Source organism: Spermophilus citellus (genome assembly GCF_964194105.1).
Source record: "Spermophilus citellus genome assembly, chromosome: 12".
In the NCBI taxonomy this organism is placed as follows: Eukaryota; Metazoa; Chordata; class Mammalia; order Rodentia; family Sciuridae; genus Spermophilus; species Spermophilus citellus.
In genome coordinates this window covers 2,563,942-2,582,679 of record NC_138198.1, presented here as the reverse complement: position 1 = coordinate 2,582,679, position 18,738 = coordinate 2,563,942, and positions in this window count along the sequence as shown.

The window sequence follows — 18,738 nt, the reverse complement described above, 5'->3', positions numbered from 1 at the left end:
TCAAGGACTGCAAAGCTGTGACAACCGGCTATTTCTCCTCAGTTGTTTTCATTGTCACCACTGAGTTTTAGAAAATGTCCACACTGGGTATAGAATTTAAAGTCACAATCATCTTTTATTTGAAAAACAAAGAAACTGAAAACTTGAGAAGTAAAATTCATCCCCCGCACCTTTTTTTAGGCCCAAAGAAAAAGAAGTTCTTTTTATCTCTGTCAGCCAGAGCGGGTGGCAACCACAGTTAATGCTTGGCGTGTATGGTTTATTTTTAAAAGGTAGATTTTGATCTTTTGTTTTTACTTATTTATATTTTTATTTATTTTGCAAATATTGCCATCAGCAAGGTGGGGACAGGAGTCGTATGAGTGCTGAGTGGGCTGCCTCTGATGTCTCTTCGGCGTCAGGTGTCCCCTTCTGCTGGGTAGCGGTGAGAATGGGAAAGAGCATATGGACTGTTACCAGTGGAAAGGCTGGGGACCAGGACAGGTGGAACTGGGGCCATCAGAGAAGTGTGCAAATATCGGAATGACTCATGTAGCAGTTCAAGAACCAGCCGACACTTTCAAACCATTATGTTATTCCACTTATATGCAGCAAGCTATATCAGGGATGGTTCCCAGGGTCCCGCGTACGGAGCACTGCATTTTGGGGGAACTCTGTATTGAAGTGTAACTTCCATAGAGAAAAGGGCACGCATCATGCTTGTGCAGAGTGGGCGAATTTTCACAAGGTGAACGCACATGTGAGGCAGGAGGATCACAAGTTCAAAGCCAGCGTCAGCCACTTAGTGAGGTCCTAAGCAAGTTAGTGAGACCCTGTCATACAATAAAACATAAAAAGGGCTGGGGAATATGACTCAGTGGTTGAGCACCCCCGAGTTTAATCCCTGGTACACCCCCCCACCCCCCAAAAAAGCAATGGTATTCTGGGCTCCCAGACACTCCCTTCCAAGTTGTTAAGTCTCAAAGAATCACCACTGTGTTGACCCCAGCTTGCTTTCCTCTATCCTCTCAATTTATATAAATCTAAACATATAGCCTGTATCTGTTTGCTTCTGGTTCCTTTAAGTGGACGTCATGTTGGTGAAATTCAGATGTGACATTCTTCTCCACACCTGCATTGGGTCTTCTGGATTGTGTAGCCACTTGAGCATTTGTAGAAGTCACTAGTATTGTTGCTAGTGTTGTTCTGTTCTGCTCCCTAGGGGGAATAAAGCTGCTTTGGGACTTCCTCCCTAGACCGTGCAGAAGAGGGTGGTAGAAATACCCGGGAAGTGTTGAAAAGGGAACTACTGTAGGCCTGGCTATTCCCAAAGATGAGCTGGGTCGATGGTTGGCTTTAAGGTTCTCTGGCCTGTCCTTACCTAGCTCTACCCCAAGCATTTGCTGCGGGTCACCATGGACAGCCTGCGCAATACACCCTACATGCCAGGTCTTGTTGGAAGGCCATTCTCGATTTCTGTCACCTTGGGGTCTTCCGTATCTGCATCCCAGGACCCAGGATGACCTGCAAACATGGACGACGCAGCATAATCAACGCTGCACTGCGCGAACCCTCTCTTCCCCTTACAGTGCCATCTTCCCTGTCCCAGGAATTGCTTTCTGGCGTGCCGAGTCCCAGGGATTGGTTGGGAGCCCTGGCTGAAGTTGCCGTCTCGCTGTCTCCCCCTCCTCCTGACCTGGGTCTGTGCTGGGTGTGACTCTGGCAGTTTGTGGTCTAGAGATCAGGCAGGCTGGGCTGGAGGTGAGGTCAAGACACGGAGTGTTGGTGGCTGGTGCAGTTTTGCCAACTACAACACACTCAGCTCCACCCCTTCCCTGAGCAGGGCTCTGTGGGGAAGGAGCCTGGGAACCAGGCCAGCCGAGCTGACAGTGAGTCTGTGATCCCCATTGTAAACCCCTCTTGACTGCAGAGCAGAGTAAGCACAGGACTAGATATGTCCCTTCAGCCTCTCAGATGCTTGCTTTGGACTAAGACATTCTCCAGGTTCTTGCTCCAGGGACCAGTGGAAGGGAGTTCTCCTGGGATGTGTCTGGATCCCTTAGTCACCAAATCAGGAACTGCTGGTAGGAATTGGGACTGGCATTTGAAACTCTTTCCTGATGCTATTTGCCCAGGTGGACCCACATCGGTGACCTGAAGCTATTCAGTTCCCAGCCCTGTTGCCAGGAAATCTTTAAGTTTTCTCCTCCCTTGGTGACTTGGTGTGTTCAACACAGGATTTACAAAGTGCCTTGTAGGTGCCTAGCAGATGCTAGGATAAATTTAATCAGTGTGGCTGGCTTCCACCAACATCCCCAAAGCCCAGACATCTGCCACAGTCAGGGGGGATTTTCTGCCCACATCTCCATTCATGGAGAGCAGGCTGCAGGATGGACGAGGGGTACCAGGTTCCACAGGGTCATTCAGAGATTCATGCACCTACCATGGCATGGACATGCTATGTTTGAGGGTTTGGGCCAGATTTCTCTGCATCCAGGCAGCAGATAAAGAGAAAGAGGGAAGAGGATCGGGTGGGAGATGTTAGGGTCCAGCCTGAATGTGATGCTCATCACATCTGTTCTCATTCAACTTGCTACAACATTCACATGGCCCCATCTAACTGCTAAGGAGGCTGAGAAATGTAGTCTTGGGGTGTCCCAAGAGTTTGAGGGTCACATGACATTGTCTGGGCCACCCTGGTCATGCTGCAGAGTGGTGTGTATCCTCAATGCGACAGCCTCGTTTCCTCATTCCTAGGTCAAAACACAAGTTTTTCCCATTCGAAAATATTACAAGACTCGAAAATAAATTCATATTTTTTTGGGGGGTACTGGGGATTGAACTCAGGGGCACTCAACCACTGAGCCACATCCCCAGCCCTACATTGTGTTTTATTTAGAGACAGGCTCTCCCTGAGTTGCTTAGCACCTGGCTTTTGCTGAGGCTGGCTTTGAACTCGCGATCCTCCTGCCTCAGCCTCCTGAGCCGCTGGGATGACAGGTGTGTGACACTGCACTTGGCTAAGTTAATGCATAGTTGATTGTATATATAAAATATTTTCTCCCGGGGTTGTGCCTGGAGAGCTTCCTGGGGAATTGGTGACAAGCTGTCCCATGGTCAGGTCCGTCTGAGAGGGACACTCAGAATACCCCAGCTAAGCAGGGCTCCATGACGGATCCCGTGTGATTCTTTGGGTTGAGCTGTAGGGACTTTTGTTTCCCGAGGTTAGAGGACCAGGAGACATTTGGAAAGCAAAGCTCTTTTTTATATGCAATGGTGCCCAGTGCAGCTTACCAAAAAATAGGGTTAAAAATTCATTTTGAATGAAAAAATGGAATTGTACCCAGACAGATCTGTCATTGGAAATCTGAGATGTGAGGCTGGAACTAGATGACAGAGAAGTGGGGCTACCCCATGGGTGGGGATGTTGGATTTGGCTCAGGAAGATTGTGTCAGATCTGGAGAAAGGATGGGGAAATGAGGAGGAGCTGCAGGCAGGAAGGCCAGCGTATCTGCAGGGCTGCTGGGGGCAGGCCAAGACTCAGCACATCAAAGAGGTCATGGGCACACCCCTGTACTTAGTCTCTTTTTCATTACTATAATGAAATACATCAGGCTGGGGTGCTTTATAAAGAAAAGAGGTTTATTGAACTCATAGTTCTGGAGATTCAAGGGCATGGCCCTGGCATCAGCTTGACTCTAGTGACGACCTTTATGGCAACTGGGACACAGTGACAGGCATGTGTGAGAGAGGGACAGATCACATGGTGAGATAGAAAGACAAGGTGGAGAGAGAGTCCAGTCTCTTGCTCTCTCTCTCTTTTTTTAAAAAATATTTATTTTTTAGTTGTAGTTGGACACAATACCTTTATTTCACTTAGTTATTTATTTTTTAGGTGGTGTTGAGGATCAAACCCAGGGTCTCGCACATGCAGGGCGAGTGCTCTATCACTGAGCTATAACCCCAGCCCGAGTCTTGCTCTTTTTATAAAAACCATCTCTTAAGAACTAACTTAGTGTCCCATGAGAACTCTGTTAATTCTTTACAAGGACAGCACCCCAATGACCTCATCATCTTCTATAAGACCCCACTTCTTCTTCTTTTTATAACATTCTATTTGGGGGGCTGGGGATATAGCTCAGTTGTAGAGGGCTTACCTTGCATGCACAAGGCCCTGGGCTCAGTCCCCAGCACCACAAAAACAAAACAAAACATTATTTTTTTAATTGGTGCATTGTAAGGATACACAATAGTGGGATCCATTGTTATGGATTTGTACACGCACACAATAGAACAATGCAATTTGGTCAGTTTTATTCCCAGGACTTTTCCTTTCTCTCCCTCCCTCCCTCCCCATGGTTGCTACTGGTCTCTCTTCTATTTTCATGAGATTCCCATCCTCTCTTTTTTTCCTCCTCCCCCCGTCTTATACATATGATAAAAAATTCATGGCCCTTGGCTTTCTGAGTTTGTCTTATTTTGCTTCACTTAATGTTATCAAGTCCCATCTATTTTCCTGCAAATGACATAATTTCATTTTTCTTTATGGCTGAATAAAACTCCATTGTGTATATGTGCCACATTTTCTTTATCCATTCCTCTGCTGACGGACACCTAGGCGGGTTCCATATTTGGCTACTGTGAATTGTGCTGCTGTAAACATGGGTATGCATGTCTCTTTATGGTATGATGGCTAATTCTTCAGGAGAGTACCAAGGAATGGTGTGTATAGCTGGGTCATATGGTGGTTCCATTTCTGGCCTTTTGAGGAGTGTCAGTACTGATTTCCAAAATGATTGAACAAATTGACAACCCCAATAATGTCTAAGCATTTCTCCCCCCCACGTTCTCTCCAGCATTTATTATCATTTGAATTCTCGAGGGCTGCCATTCTACCTGGAGTGAGATGGAATCTTAGTGTAGTTCTGATTTGCATCTCCCTGATTGCTAAAGATAGTTAAGTTTTTTTTCCATTTATTTGTTTGGCCATTTTTATTTCTTATTTTGAGAAGCATCTGTTTAGTTCATTTGCCCATTGATCCACTTGTTGGGTAGTATTTTGAGTTCTTTGCATATTCTGGATATTAATCCTCTGTCACAGGAGTAGCTGGCAAAGATCTTCTCCTATCTCTAGGTTCTGTCTTCTCTTATTTTCTCTCCTGTACAGAAGCGTTTTAATTTGAGGCTGTCCCATTTATTCATTTTGGGGTACGATTTCTTGAGCTTTCGGAGTCCTGTTGAGGAAGCGGTTGCTTGTACCTCCATGTGGATAGAGGAGTGTTGGAATGTTGGCCCCAGGTTTTCTTCTATTAGTTGCAAAATTTCTTTCCAATTTCGGTCTTTGATCTACTTGGAGTTGACTTTCATGCAGGATGAGAGATAGAGACTTAGTCTCATTCTACCTATGGATATTCAGTTGTCCCAGAGCCATTTGTTAAAAAGGCAGACTTTTCTGCAAAGTAGGTTTTTGGTGCCTTTGTCAAGGATAAGATGACTGTAGCTGTGTGGGTTTGTCTCTGTGTCTTCTATTCTGTTTCATTCACCTCTGTGTCTTGGTTTTGTGTCAGTGCTGGGACATTTTTGTTACTATAGCTCTGTAGCATAATTTGAAGTTGGATATTGCTTTTTTTTTTTTGGTCTAGAATTGTTTTAGCTTTTCTGGGTCTGTTACCTTCCATGTGAATTTTAGGACTGTGTTTTCAAGTTTTCTGAAGAATATCATTGGTATTTCTATGGGGATTGTATGGAACAGGTCTTAATGTATCTTGGAGGTCCCACCATCTCAATATGGCCACACTGAGAATAGCCTCCAACTCATGAACTCTTGGTGACTCTCCCAAACTGCCTCCCGACCACAGCGACACCCAGACGTCTTGCCTTGCTTCCTTTTATGGAGGTGAGTTCTGGCTGCCTCTATACCTGAAGCATTTATGATCCTGAGATTCTTCCAGGCTTACCTGAAGCTGCAGGGGGGAGTTTATTCACTGAAAATCGTCAACTTGTATAATATGGCAAATAATGAAAAAAAAATGAGCAGAAGGAATGAGAGGAGGCAACACAAATGCATTTTTTTTGAGGGCATAAAATGTCAGCTATTCCAAGGTGAGCCACTTTGCTTCGTAAGGGACACATTTATAGAGAAATCTTAGAGGCAGCCTTTTACTAGCCTCTGTTGATGTAAAGGAGTTGATTTCACTTGAGAGACATTCACGCCTGTTACCTGAAAGTGCAGAAGACACTTTGGGGTGCTTTCTAGCCTCAGGTCCTTTCTGGAATTCATTTACCTTGACATCTGTCCTGAGATCAGGCAGGCTCTGCCAAATCCTGCTCAATCTCCTTTGGGGCTGGAGTTTGTCTTTAGTCAAAAGTCAAATTCCTGACACTCCACCTCTTCTCTTAGAAGCCTCTCCGTGGGTGTCCGGCCCTCAGGGGAGTCCAGGGGATTTTGCTTGGGTGACAGTTGCTACTGTTGTCCTGTTTATCAGCTCCCTCCACTCCTGTGGTTGCCCAAGTGACCAAAGTAGTGAGAGCAAAACATGGGCCAGGCAAGACAAAAGAGCATCATGTTTACACAGCGGCACTGTAATTACTATTTACGCTTCTGTATTCACAGGTTGTGGCGACACTTGGAGAGGGGTGGAGGGCCATGTCCCTACGGCCTGTGAGCCAATCGCTGGGCTCACAGACTGCACCGCATAGTAGAGCAGAGGTGGACAGTCACCAAGAAAGGACCACAGTATTTCTGTTGCTATGGAGTCCCTCAGGAAACAAGACCCCGTGTGCACTTCACCCCAAGAGGTTTCACACAGTTGTTTTACGTGGAATCCCAGGAGCCAACACATTCCTGGAGCCTTGGGTTGATGGTTGGAAATGACTGGGCAGGGCTCAGCGGGCAGCTGAGGTGTGGGGAGCTGGTCACCGTGCCCCTCATGGGTTAAGAGCAGGAAGGCCTGCCTGGGGGACTTGAAGTGGACAAGGTAAGGGGCTGCTATGACAGGATGATGCCAATCTCATTTTATTGCTCACTGCTATCACGGAGGCGGTAACGGGCGTCACCTGCAGCTGAGGGACAGTGCAGCTCCTGTTGATTTTGGATCAACCTAGATCTAGGTTCATGAGGGTTCTGTTTCTTTCCAAAAGCAGCTTTCTGGATGCTCACAAAACAAAAGTAACGAGAACTCCCATGTCTGCAGGCCTCCGAGGCTGGCTTGGAAGAGGTCACCATGACATTAATTCCAACACCCAGCCCCCTCCCGCTTCATCTGCCCTGTGGTCTAAGATCTCCGAAGGGCCCTCCCACCGGTTTTTCCGGTCCATCATGCTGAGGGATGTGTCTGGCCTACCTTCCACCAGCCGGGGTCCATTGACATCTCCACCTGAGTTTTCCCATAGAACTTGCCCCTGCCTCTGCCTGGTGTCCCCGAAGAGCAGATCTTTCACGTCCCGGTGTCCCCTGCATGCCTCCACTCCCTTGGGACACTTCTGTCAGACACAGCACAGGTTCTACTTGTTCTTTCTACCATATTTGTCTCCTGGAGCTCATGGGCTCTGGGGCTCGTGGACATTTTTGGAAACATCTCCTGGGACACTGGTCCCCATTCATCCATCGCCCTCACCCAGCACCCTCCCTCTTGGGTACCTGTCACAGAGTCTTTTCTCCTTTCCACCAGGAAATAAATGAAACAAGATCTCGTGCAGAGACACCTGTCCGCCGGGTCTCTGCTGGCCACAGGGGAAATCCCTGCAGGGTTTCAGCTGAGAATTGTTACTAACACGACAACAACCGAGGGCACGTTTGTCCCATTTTGTCATCACACAAACTTGTCGGGATGGCTTTAGTTCTGTTGTCAGCGCCTCTCGCCCCCCCCCCCCCCCAGAGCTGGGAATACAGAGGTGAGGAGCAAGATGAGCCCACATCTGTGGTCCCACCAAGCAGGACTGGCCTGCGTGCACTTCACGAACCTTCAATTCCTTCGTGATTTCTAGTAATTGACCACAAACAGCACTTGAAATGAAAGCTTCATGTAAGGGAAGTATGTGTTTCACGGGAAAAGAAGTCTGTATAAATGTCTGCCACCTGGATGGGAATCTGTCTCCTTTTGTACTTCATCTTATCTCATAGAGACTTGGCCACTGAGGCTTCAAATACTTGGACAAAGTATTCGTATTTGAGAAGAATCCTCTGGTGCATCTAAGAGGTGGGAGGTTCAGAAGCTTGAAAATGGCAGGAAGTAGTATTCTTGCTTACTGAGCCCAGCCCTGCCTCTTGCCTTCGAATTCTAGATGAGAAACTGAGACCCTGGCACATGGGGCCATATTTCTTCTTGCTAGTGTCCCAGAAACTTCGATGACAGCCCTCTAATTCCTAGAGTCTCACCGTACTGTCTGTCTGAGGAGGGCCCATGGCCAGGCCCATACCTGATGCTAAGAATCCACTTCTAACAAGCAAAGCCACTGTTTCTTCCTTTTGTCCTCTCTCGACTTTCATTAACAAGGTCTTGGGCACACACGTTCACTCGACCTTGAGCACCTACTAAGTGCAGCAGCTCTACAGAGCCCGGCTCTGCCGTGGTCTCCTCTGTAGACTTGTGGGCGTGACTGTTGGCCTTCGAATCCATGGAAAGGGGGTATTAGCAGACACGATCATGCCAACAATAAGTTATTGAGGATCAAGATGGGAATGACCCAAGAGGCGAGCCAGGACCTCGTGGGTGCTTGAGGGTGGGGGCCTGGTGAGGTGGGTCAGCAGACAGCAGTCTCGGGAGAGGCCCCGGAAACTGAGCTCTTGGGCCATGGGAAGAACACTTAAGGCAGAAGGAACATCATAGACACAAACCCTGCACTGGGAAAGGGCCTGATGTCATTGAGCTCCAAATAATTCAGGGTGGAAGGAGGGAAGTGGGCACAGAGGAGGTTGGAGGGCAGGGAGTGCCATTGTGGGGGCTCTCACAGGCCATGAGAAGGAGCGTGGGTTGTATTTCAGCTAAAGAAAAAGCCACTGATGGTTAGATAGAATGGTGACATCTGACCTGCAGTCTAAGGAAATCAGCAGCTGCTGGGTAGGGCATTAATGGGTGGGGGGAGAAAAGCGTAGAAAGAGGGTAGAATAATGAAGAAGGTTCTACAGGATTCCAGAGGAGATGATGGCTGGTGGAGGAAAGGCCATGGGTGTGTAAGTGTGTGTCTTCCATATTCTGTCTGTGTGTGTGTGTGTGTGAGAGAGAGAGAGAGAGAGAGAGAGAGAGAGAGAGAATCAGAGGCTTGAGGTTTAATCAACTGAAAAAATAATGGTTTCATGTCTGAGATGAATATCATGGGGATCAAACAGGCTTGGAGGGGAAATCAGGAGATCTGCTGAGCTGGTGTGGACACCCTTAGCATTATTTATGGCTGCATAAAATATCCTATGCAGAAGCAAGTGGCTGAAAACAGCAAACCATCTGTGGATTGACCGGGCACGGATGGACAGTTCTTCCGTTGGTCCTACTGGGTGGCTGCAGCCTGTTGGCATTTGGAACTGGACTTCCAAGTTGATTTTGTCACAGACTCATGTCTCTGTGAGGACAGCAAGAAACCCATTGGGGAATGGAGATATCTGAGCCTGTCTCTTTGTCCGTGGGCCTCTCTCCACGGCCTCTCCAGGAGGATGGTTAGAATTCCTACGTGGCTCAGGGTTCCCAAAGTGCCTCCACTTCCACTCCCCCATTCTGTTGGTCAAAGCCACTCCCAGGTGCAGCCCAAACTCCCAAAAGAGAGGTGACATGGGGCCTCAATGCCCATGGACCTTGGTTTTGGGGGGCCACCTTGGTAGGCTGGCGATGCATCCACCGGGTGCTGAGGTCAGGTTGGCATTTGAACATGGAGACTGAGTCTGGGGAGACCCCTGGGGGGTCTGGAGGTTGTCCACATGTAGACTGTCTGGAATCCTCGCGTGAATGGGATACCTCAGGGAGCACCAGGCTCCAAGGGAAGCTGCTGCTTAGGGGCTGGGAGGAGCTGAATGAGCCCAGAGAAGAGTTGAGCATCCTGTGGTGGGTGTGGGACAGAGGGGCCAGTGGAGGAGGAGCAAGATTCAGGGAGCCTGGCTCAAAGCCCAGGGAGGAAGCAGGGTGTGTGGACCACGCTGAAGGCATGGAGTTTTGGATAAGAGGAGGGGGGAGAAGACCCCTGGGGTCTGGCAGCAGTGACAGTGGCAGGGTGTGGGCATGCAAACCCAGGCGACGTGTGAAGACAACGCTGTGCAGAAGCTGAAGAGTCGGTTCTGAGAAGTCCGTCTGTTACGGAGCCAAGGAGTGGCACGCCCCAGGCCTCTGTGACTGCAGACAGCCTGGGGCATCTCCCCGCTCCTCCTATTTCTCCCATCTCACTCTTTTCACTTATTTGTGACACTTACTTGACATTGAACAAATGATTCCTTTACTTGGTCAAAGACCAGGCTGAGTTCTTGGTGCTGCCCCCATCATCAGCTGGTTAGGTGCATCTAGCTGGTCAGATTGCTCCGGGGACAAGGTCAGGAACAGGCCCGAGTCTCCCTGCCATCTGAAACACTGGGTGGTGGTGGGTGGAGCAGCCAGGGAAGGGCATGGTGACATGGGAGGAGCTGGATCATAGAAACCTGCTTTCTGCGTGTTGCGTGTCCCCGGCTGGACTGTAAAGTCTTGAAAATGACTTCATTTCCTAAGGAAGTGATCGAATGGCGATTCTTCTATTTTCATAAATAGAACCCTTTGAACAGAATCCCACGCCCCCTCACACAACGGATGCAAACCCCGGGTGCTCTGGTTGAATCCTCGGCTGGAGACGGTGGTGCAGGGAGACTGTCCGGGGGTCTCCAGGCGCCTTACCTGCTCAGCTGCCCGCTGCCTTTCCTGGCTGTCCTCAAGCTTGAGAAGAACCTCTTTAAAAATCAATGCTTTAAGGAGCAGGTGCATTCATTCTATTCTTGCTTCACGTTTTCCAAAAAGAAAAACTTCTGGCAGAATGACTGACATTCCTTTAAAGAGCTCTAAACTCTGTCACGGGGAAGAGCTTTGCCTTTCAGTCTGGATGAGGAGGTGACGCTTCTCGGAGGGCGTCTTCCCCTCCAGGTGTCACTGCTCTTGCTTCGTTCCAAGCCTCTGGAGTTGAGCCTTTCCTACGGCCTGCTGTGACAGCAGTTGTATCATCGATGGCAGTGGTGGCTAACGGCATCTGTAGTGGAGGCCCAGATGTGGCTTCCTGAAAATCCAGGTTATCACAGGGTTTAGAGAACGGAGGTGTGTTCGTCAGCTTTCCCTCACTACCAGAATACCCTCGAGAAAAAGAAATTCATTAAGAAAAAAGGTTGTTGGGCTCGTGGTGTTAGAGGTTTCAGATCACCACCCTCTGGGCCTGTGGCTTTGGGCCTGTGATGAGGGTCACATCACATTGGAAGCACGTGGTAGAGAAGAGCGGCTCACCTCCTGGCCAGAAGGGATCCAGAAGGAGGAAGAGAACGGAGTCTCATCATCCTCTTCAAGGATAGGCCCCCCCTGACCCAAAGGCCTCCCACTAGGCCCCACCTCTTAAAGGTCCCACCCCCTCCCAGTAGACCCAGAGGCTGCGGATCAAGCCTTTAACGCAGGGGCCTTTAAGATCCACACTCTAGCCGTCGGGAAATGGATTGTTAATGTGTCCCCTGGACTGCCTTTCTCAGATGCCGGACATGGACAGTGATATCCTGGCCCGCAGTGGGTCAAGTGTTCATGGCTAAACTCTCCTGGGAGAGCCCTGAGTGTGGTATTTGGGGGCTGATGAAAGGGGATCAACGTGCTTCAGACAGCAGACAGGAAGCAGATCGCATCTGCTTCTTTCATCCAGTGTAAGCGTCTGGCTTGTATTCCTCTCCAGGGACAGCATTTTCATTGACTGTCCCTCTGCTGATGGATGTATTACTATACCTCCTCTGCAGCCACAGATTCGGACAGCCATGGATCAGAAATAATAGAAAAAAACTGCTCTGTGCGTCATTATTCCCTAAGAAATACAGCATAACAACTATTTAAATAGTATGTCCATAGTATTAGGTTTTATGAGTGATTCTACAGTGATTTAAATTCCACGCAAAGACGTGTGCAAATACGATGCTATTTTATAGAGGATGCTCCAGCATCTGTGGTTCTCGGTCTCCTCCAGGATCATGGAAGCAACACAGAGGGTGATTCCAGTCAACTTAAACATTTGAAAACAGATGTGCTGAGGAATGATTCCCATCATGCTCGCCTATTTGAAGTGTACCATTAAAAGACTTGAGCAAATTTACAAGGCTGTGCACGTCCCCTTAGTCCAGTTCAGTATCTTACAGTTACCCCCCAAAGGTCACGGGATCTATCGGTGGCCAGTCACTCGGCTGGCTTTCTGTCTTATGCATGTACCTCCTATAAAAATTTCAGAAATGGATTCCAATTCTATTCCATTATCCAACCTACGACCTTTTGATTTTGGCTCCTTGGGCTCCCCACAATGTCCCTGAGGCTCCTCCTCCATGCTGTCCCATGTGCCAGGGCTTCACGCCTTTTCAGAGTGTCCCACTGTAGGGACACGTGGGATTTTATTTGTCCATTCACCTCTTGATAGACAGTTGGGTTGTTTCCACTTTGGCGCTTCCATGAATCATGCTGCTGTGTTTGGCTGATATTTGTGGTTTCGACTTCATGGTTCAGCTATGTAGCCGTGGCTGCGTGCCTTACTGCTGTTTGTTAGAAACTCCAAGTGCTGACGGCTAAACTGGAAATTCCAGAACCCAGTCTAGTATTTGCTCTTTTGATCCTGGGGCTCATTACTGCCATTCTCCCTGAAGGTGTTTGAAATGTCTAGTTGAAACTTCCAAAGAGAAGAGCAGCACAGTGCAGCCGGCAAGTGACAGCTGATACGTTGGTTAGGAGGGATTTTTTTTTTTTTTATAGAGAAAATGTATCTTTTGAAATTGCAGTAGAATATATGACACAGAATTTGCCATCTTAGCCGTTTTTAAGTGCATAGTTTGGTGGCATGAATTATATTCTCATGGTGGTACAACCATGTATGATATCCAATCTTCATTATTTCACGACAGTAATGCAAAACTTTTTCACTTTGCAAAACTAAAACTCTGTACCCTTTAAACAATGACCCATTTCCTACTTTTTTAATCCCTCTGTTCTATTTGCTGTCTCAATGCATTTGACTAATTTAGACACTAATGTGAGTGGCATCATATAGTATGCATCTTTTTATTCTACTTAACAAGTCTTCCTCTGAAGGCTGAATGATATCCCATCGTACAGCTAGACCTTATTTTTCTTAACCATTTCTCTAAATATAGACAGTTGGGTTGCTTCTACCTCTTGTCTATTGTAAATAATGCTGCTATAAATGTATGCCAGAATCTCTAAATTAGATACCTATTATTATTATTATTTTTGGTACCAGGGATTGAACCCAGGGGCACTCAACCCCTGAGCCACATCCCCAACCCTTTTTAATATTTTATTTAGAGACAGGGTTTTTGCTGAGTTGCTTAGGGCTTTACTAAGTTGTTGAGGCTGGCTTTGAACTTGTGATCCTCCTGTCTCAGCCTCCCAGGCTGCTGGGATTGTAGGCATGCACCACCACGCTCAGCTAAATTAAATATCTAAATAAATAATATGCATCTAAATAACTGTTAGAGTTTCTGCTTTCCGTTCTTTGGAGTGGTACACCCAGAAATGAAATTTCTGGACTATAGGGTAATTTGAATTTTAAAGTTTTTAGGAAACAGGTTAGGATGAACTTTAGTGAGCCTTCAATTTCTGATTATATTTTCTTCTTACTGAACTTCTTTCCTGTAGTCTGTGTTCATTCTTGGGAACATTTGACCTTCATCCTTAGAAGGGCAGGGAGTATTCTGACTACTGTTTTTTGCGTTGGATAGAAAGTTTGGCAGCAATAATCAGGGTCATAAATACCTCAAGGGATGTGACCTTCTTTGTTTCACGACAGTAATGCATTAAGAAATTTCTTTCCTTTGGAGTTAAGAAGATCCCCAAATCAGACGCTGGGAGTTGTTCACCAACGTCAGCCCCACCGCCCGTCAGTGCCTGTGAGGGAAGCGTCAATCACACCTGGGCTCTGGGCTCAGTGGCGCTGAAAATCCTTTAGGCCCTCAGGCTCTGCACTCGGGGAGCACATGGTGTCAACCTAATAGGACACAGATCCTCCACGGAGAGCAAGCCTAGGAACAGCAGGGCTTTGCAATGGGAACACACGGGAGACGTCAGCCACGGTCTCATTTGTGGTGGCTGAGGAAGAGGACCAGTCTGGAGATGCAGGGAGGAAGTTCACCTCAGGTACTTTGAAACAGTAACCCTTGGCTCCAGGGATCACTAAGGAGCATGGCGCCGGTCCAGGTTGGACGGGCAGTAGTTGGACAGGTGTCTTGGCAGCAGGGTTTTCTGGGTGAGGTCGCCGTGGCCTCTGTGCGAGTTTGTGATTCTGGAAGAGACTTTTGCGAAAGGTCTTGTCATTGGGCATGTGTGCGTGAGATTCCCCTCCTTCGCAATTTCTGGTTCTTTTTTTTTTTTTTCTTTTTTGTTAGGGCTTGACACACAAGACTCCGTGTTGAGTCTGGCAGCTCTTGCGCTGTGCCTTGCTGTCACTGTGGAGGGACTTAGATGTTGTGTCAGTCACGCTGCCCAGAGGTGGACATTTATTTGGCAGGCTACTACCACTTAGGCCCATGTCTTCCAAAAGTGGGCCTGGGCTGGGAAAGGCACAGGAGGAAGATGTGGACCCCCGAGCAGTCGTGAGTGGAGTAGAACGATTCCTTGAAGTGCTCCAGTAAAGGAGGTGACAGTGACTGTGGACATCTGTCCCTGCTTTGGAGGAAGGAGTCATTGAAGAGATGCTGAGGTGCTTGGGCCGCACCTGCAGCAGGTGAGGGGGACCCACCTGTGGTTGGCAGCTGCCGATTGTGTGTGTGGCCAGAGAGTGGCTTCCACAGGGGACTCTGGGTCCAGGCCATTCAGGGGGCAAAGTCTGCCTGTGTCCGGCTCAGGAGCAGGGCAGGTGTCCAATTTCTGTTCGCAGCCCCTCTCCCGTGTTGCTGTGAGGAAAAGGACACAAGGGGTGTAAAGAAATTGGCAAGGTGACCCTGGCAAGGTGACATCCCTTCCGTCAATCATCACAGACATGATCACTCTCTGTGTCAAAGTACTCAGGCAGCTGAGCCTGGCAGGGTGGTTGGCAGCCAGCAGAAGGGGCCAGATGTCCTTGTAATCACCACATGCATGACCTGTCGCAGGTGACGGCGTGCAGTCTGGACTCCTTCAGGTGTCTAAGTTGCACTCTGTCCACGGGGGAAATGGAACATGCCAGGGTTATTGAGAGCAGGCCTCACATCTCGGTGGCTGGCTGCTGGGCCCGAGGGTGGCCTTGTTCAAGTGGGTGTGACTGTGTGTGAGTTCCTGTGTGTGTGTGTGTGTATACACGTGTGCATGCATTTCCAGGTGTGATGCCTGTGTGCACCCGGCATGCACCCAGCCATCCCTGCTTGTGTATGTATAGATATGTGTGTCTGTCTCAGCCAGGGTTGGCCAGGGGGAGGGGACATCAGCAGCTGCCAGTCTACCTGGTCTCTGAACACCACAGCTATAGTCCTGTCGGGTCGCTGGGTCAAGGCCAGGCAGAGGCTGGGGAAGAGCCTGCGTGGAGATCAGACTGGGGGCTGAAGAGGGACCTGGTTGGTGTGATGGACCAGGCCTTGCTCCAGGCCCTTCCATTGTGGGTTGGGAGCTGAGAAATCAGGGTGCTGAGGACGGGGGGCCAGCACCTGGACTGCAGCGCTTTGCATGTTGATAGAGTGTCCCACAGCATGACTGAGGAGGCAGGACCCTAGGCCAGCAAGCCCAGCTCTGACCCACGGAGGGTCCCAGCCTCGGCCTCTCTCTGTGTGGGAGAATGTGTCCGCCATAGTGCACGCCATCCTCTCCAGAAAACAAATAAACACCCAGGGAGCGTCACCATAGCCTCGAGGACTGTCCAGTGGCTGGCCCTTTCTCTCCGCAGAGTCGTGCACAGGTGACTCACAGTGTGCACTTCACTTCAGAGACACCGAAGTCTCATGTAAACTCTGAAACTCTTGTTGCACTTGGAAGTCAGAGATCTCTGCCCACCTTTTGACTGCCTGTAATCCCAGATACGAGGGAGGCTGAGGCAGGAGGATTGTGAGCTTGAGGCCAGCCTGTGAGACTCTCTCAAAATAAAAAGTGCTTGGGGATGTAGCTCAGTGGTAGAGCATTTGCCTAGCAGGTGCAAAATCCTGCATTCCACCCCTGCACTGCAAAAACAAACAAACAAGCATCTCCACTCCCACCGCCCCAACAAGCTAGGGACGGAGACTCCCAGGAACATTCAGTGACCTGAGTCTTCTTGGGGTTTCTTGGTGTCTAACTGTAGCGGGAGCTGAGGATGGAAGCTTGGGGGAGGGAGGTCTTTGAGAAACAGACTTAAGGCGAATGGCCGTAGGTGCACCTCTCTGCTTTCCAGTAGGAACACAGCTTGGTTCCTGTGTAGCTGGGCGAGGTGGGGTCTTTCCTAAGCCAGGCCCTTAAAGGCTTAGGTGCCCCCTGGGCATGGCCTTGTTGGAGGAAGAGGGTATCTCAAGGGGAGCCAAGATGTTCTGCCCAGGAACCAGGAGTGAAGCCCAGACCTGGGGGTGAGGCCATGTTGGATTTCCAGTCCAGCTGAGCTGACCCATGGGGAGCACAGGTAGCTAAGACGGCCTTGTGCCAATTTCTGAGCCACAGCACGGTGGGCCACAAAGTGTTGTTATATCGAGTCACTCCTTTTTGGAGTGTCTTGTTAAACAGCAGCAGAAGCCCCAAACAGCAGCATGAAGAATCCGTCTCCAACCATCAGAGGCCAGACTCCTCTAAGCTGTGGCTTGTGTGTACAAGTTGTCCCCTGGACAGGAGGCAGGCGACAGAGAGAGGGCCTGACCACAGGCGGTATCGTTAACGCCATTGGAGCCAACATCCCCCAGAAGAGGCCTCTTCCTGTTCTTCAAAGTAATCAAAGAGAAGTTTCAAAAACTGAAGCATCTCAAAAATCAGATCCCTGTGGGGTGTACGGCTCTTCTTCCACTTACATCTCACGAATACATCCTATGTCACAAATACCATAAACGGAGAATGCTTTCCATGCGCTTAGCCCATTGAGCATCACGGCTGGCAACAGTGACCAGAGAGTGTCAGGTGTTCACACTTGTGCTCTTGGGGCCGACGGGGAGCTGTGGCTTCCTGCCCAGCTCTGGTGGAGGAGATGGTGGCACCTATCATCAGCCTGGGGAAAGAACGAAATTCAAAACTCAAAGTCCATTTTTACGGAGTGCACATCACCTGTTCATTGGGCCAGGTCCCCTGGGATTCTCTAGGGAGGAACGGCCTGGTCCATGGGGAAAGCACATCTATTTTAAGGGCATTTGCAATGTGGGGGGCTCCATAACTGACCGAGCCTGTTGCTCAGTCTGGAGACACAGGCTCTCACCCACCAGCCTCAACACCCGGCGCTCTCGCCAGTTTTATCCTCAATCAGCATGACCCAAACGTGGCGCCAGTAGGCCCGTATGGCCCGGCTCCAGCCGTGTCTCCTTCCTCACGTGGACTGCTCCTGCTTTCTTTCTAATTTTTGCCATTTTAAAAAGACACAGGTAGGTAGACGAGCGGGCTCGTGAGTCTCAGCTGTGTGTCTTTTCGGCTGTCGTGGGTGTCCCAACCGGCTGGGTTGAGCAACCACAGAGATCACCGAGATCATCATTGAGATTCGTGCTCAGACTTTTACTGGGTTAGAGAACACAGCCAGGCAGGCTCTGCCTCATCTGATAGGGGGGTTACAAGAAAGGCTTGTTGAGCGGCTGATTCTACTGCAGGATTACGTGGAGGCTGAGGAGGGGGCGATATTGTAGCTGAAACTGGGCCTTTCATGATAGAGGGGACTGTAATTTCAAGATCTGGTGCCTGGAACCAGTGGTTCACCTGGGTGGGTGGTCCTGAAATCCTGGTAGCTGGCTGGCAACCCCGGGGAAAGGGTTTCCCAGGCAGGGATGAAGTGAGTCCAGGTGTGGGACTGGCAGAAAGCTCACACCTGCTGCTGAGAAGTCATTCTGTTGTCATCGAGGAACCAAGATGGCACCACACTGACGCTGCAGAGGAGGGTATGGAGTCGGGGGGTCCATTCCATCCTCTCCTGGTGCTGGAGTGCAGTCCTGAGCCCCTCCAGTGTCTAGATCAGATCTGGTCTTCAGTCCCAGGGTCCACAGTGCCTGGACTGATGTCCTTCTTCTGTTGGGCCCTCTGCTCCCAGAGGGAAGTCACCAGAGCTCCTGCTGCCAATCCTCAGTGGCTTTCAGGAACCAAGTGGCAGCTCTCCTAGTGCCCATGGGGAAGGTGCTTCTACCTGGGAAGACTCCATCTCTGGACATGTCACAGAGGTGAGGTGGAGAGGATGGTCCGCAGCTGCTCCAAGACACAGGCTGCCGCTGAGTCCAGGATGATTTGGAGTCTCTTAAGAAGCTGCTGAATTCTAACGTGGCCAACTTCATCAGTGGAGACCTGAGCATGTGTCGCCCAGCCAGCCAGTGACCCTGCAGGGAGGACGGGGCAGACCGATGATCTGGACTCTGCGCTCACACGGACAGACCCCAGAGCTCACCTGAGGACCTGCCTGCAGAGGCACTTTCCACGAAATGCAGTGAGCCCAAGCTGAGCACCCCATCTCCACAGCGA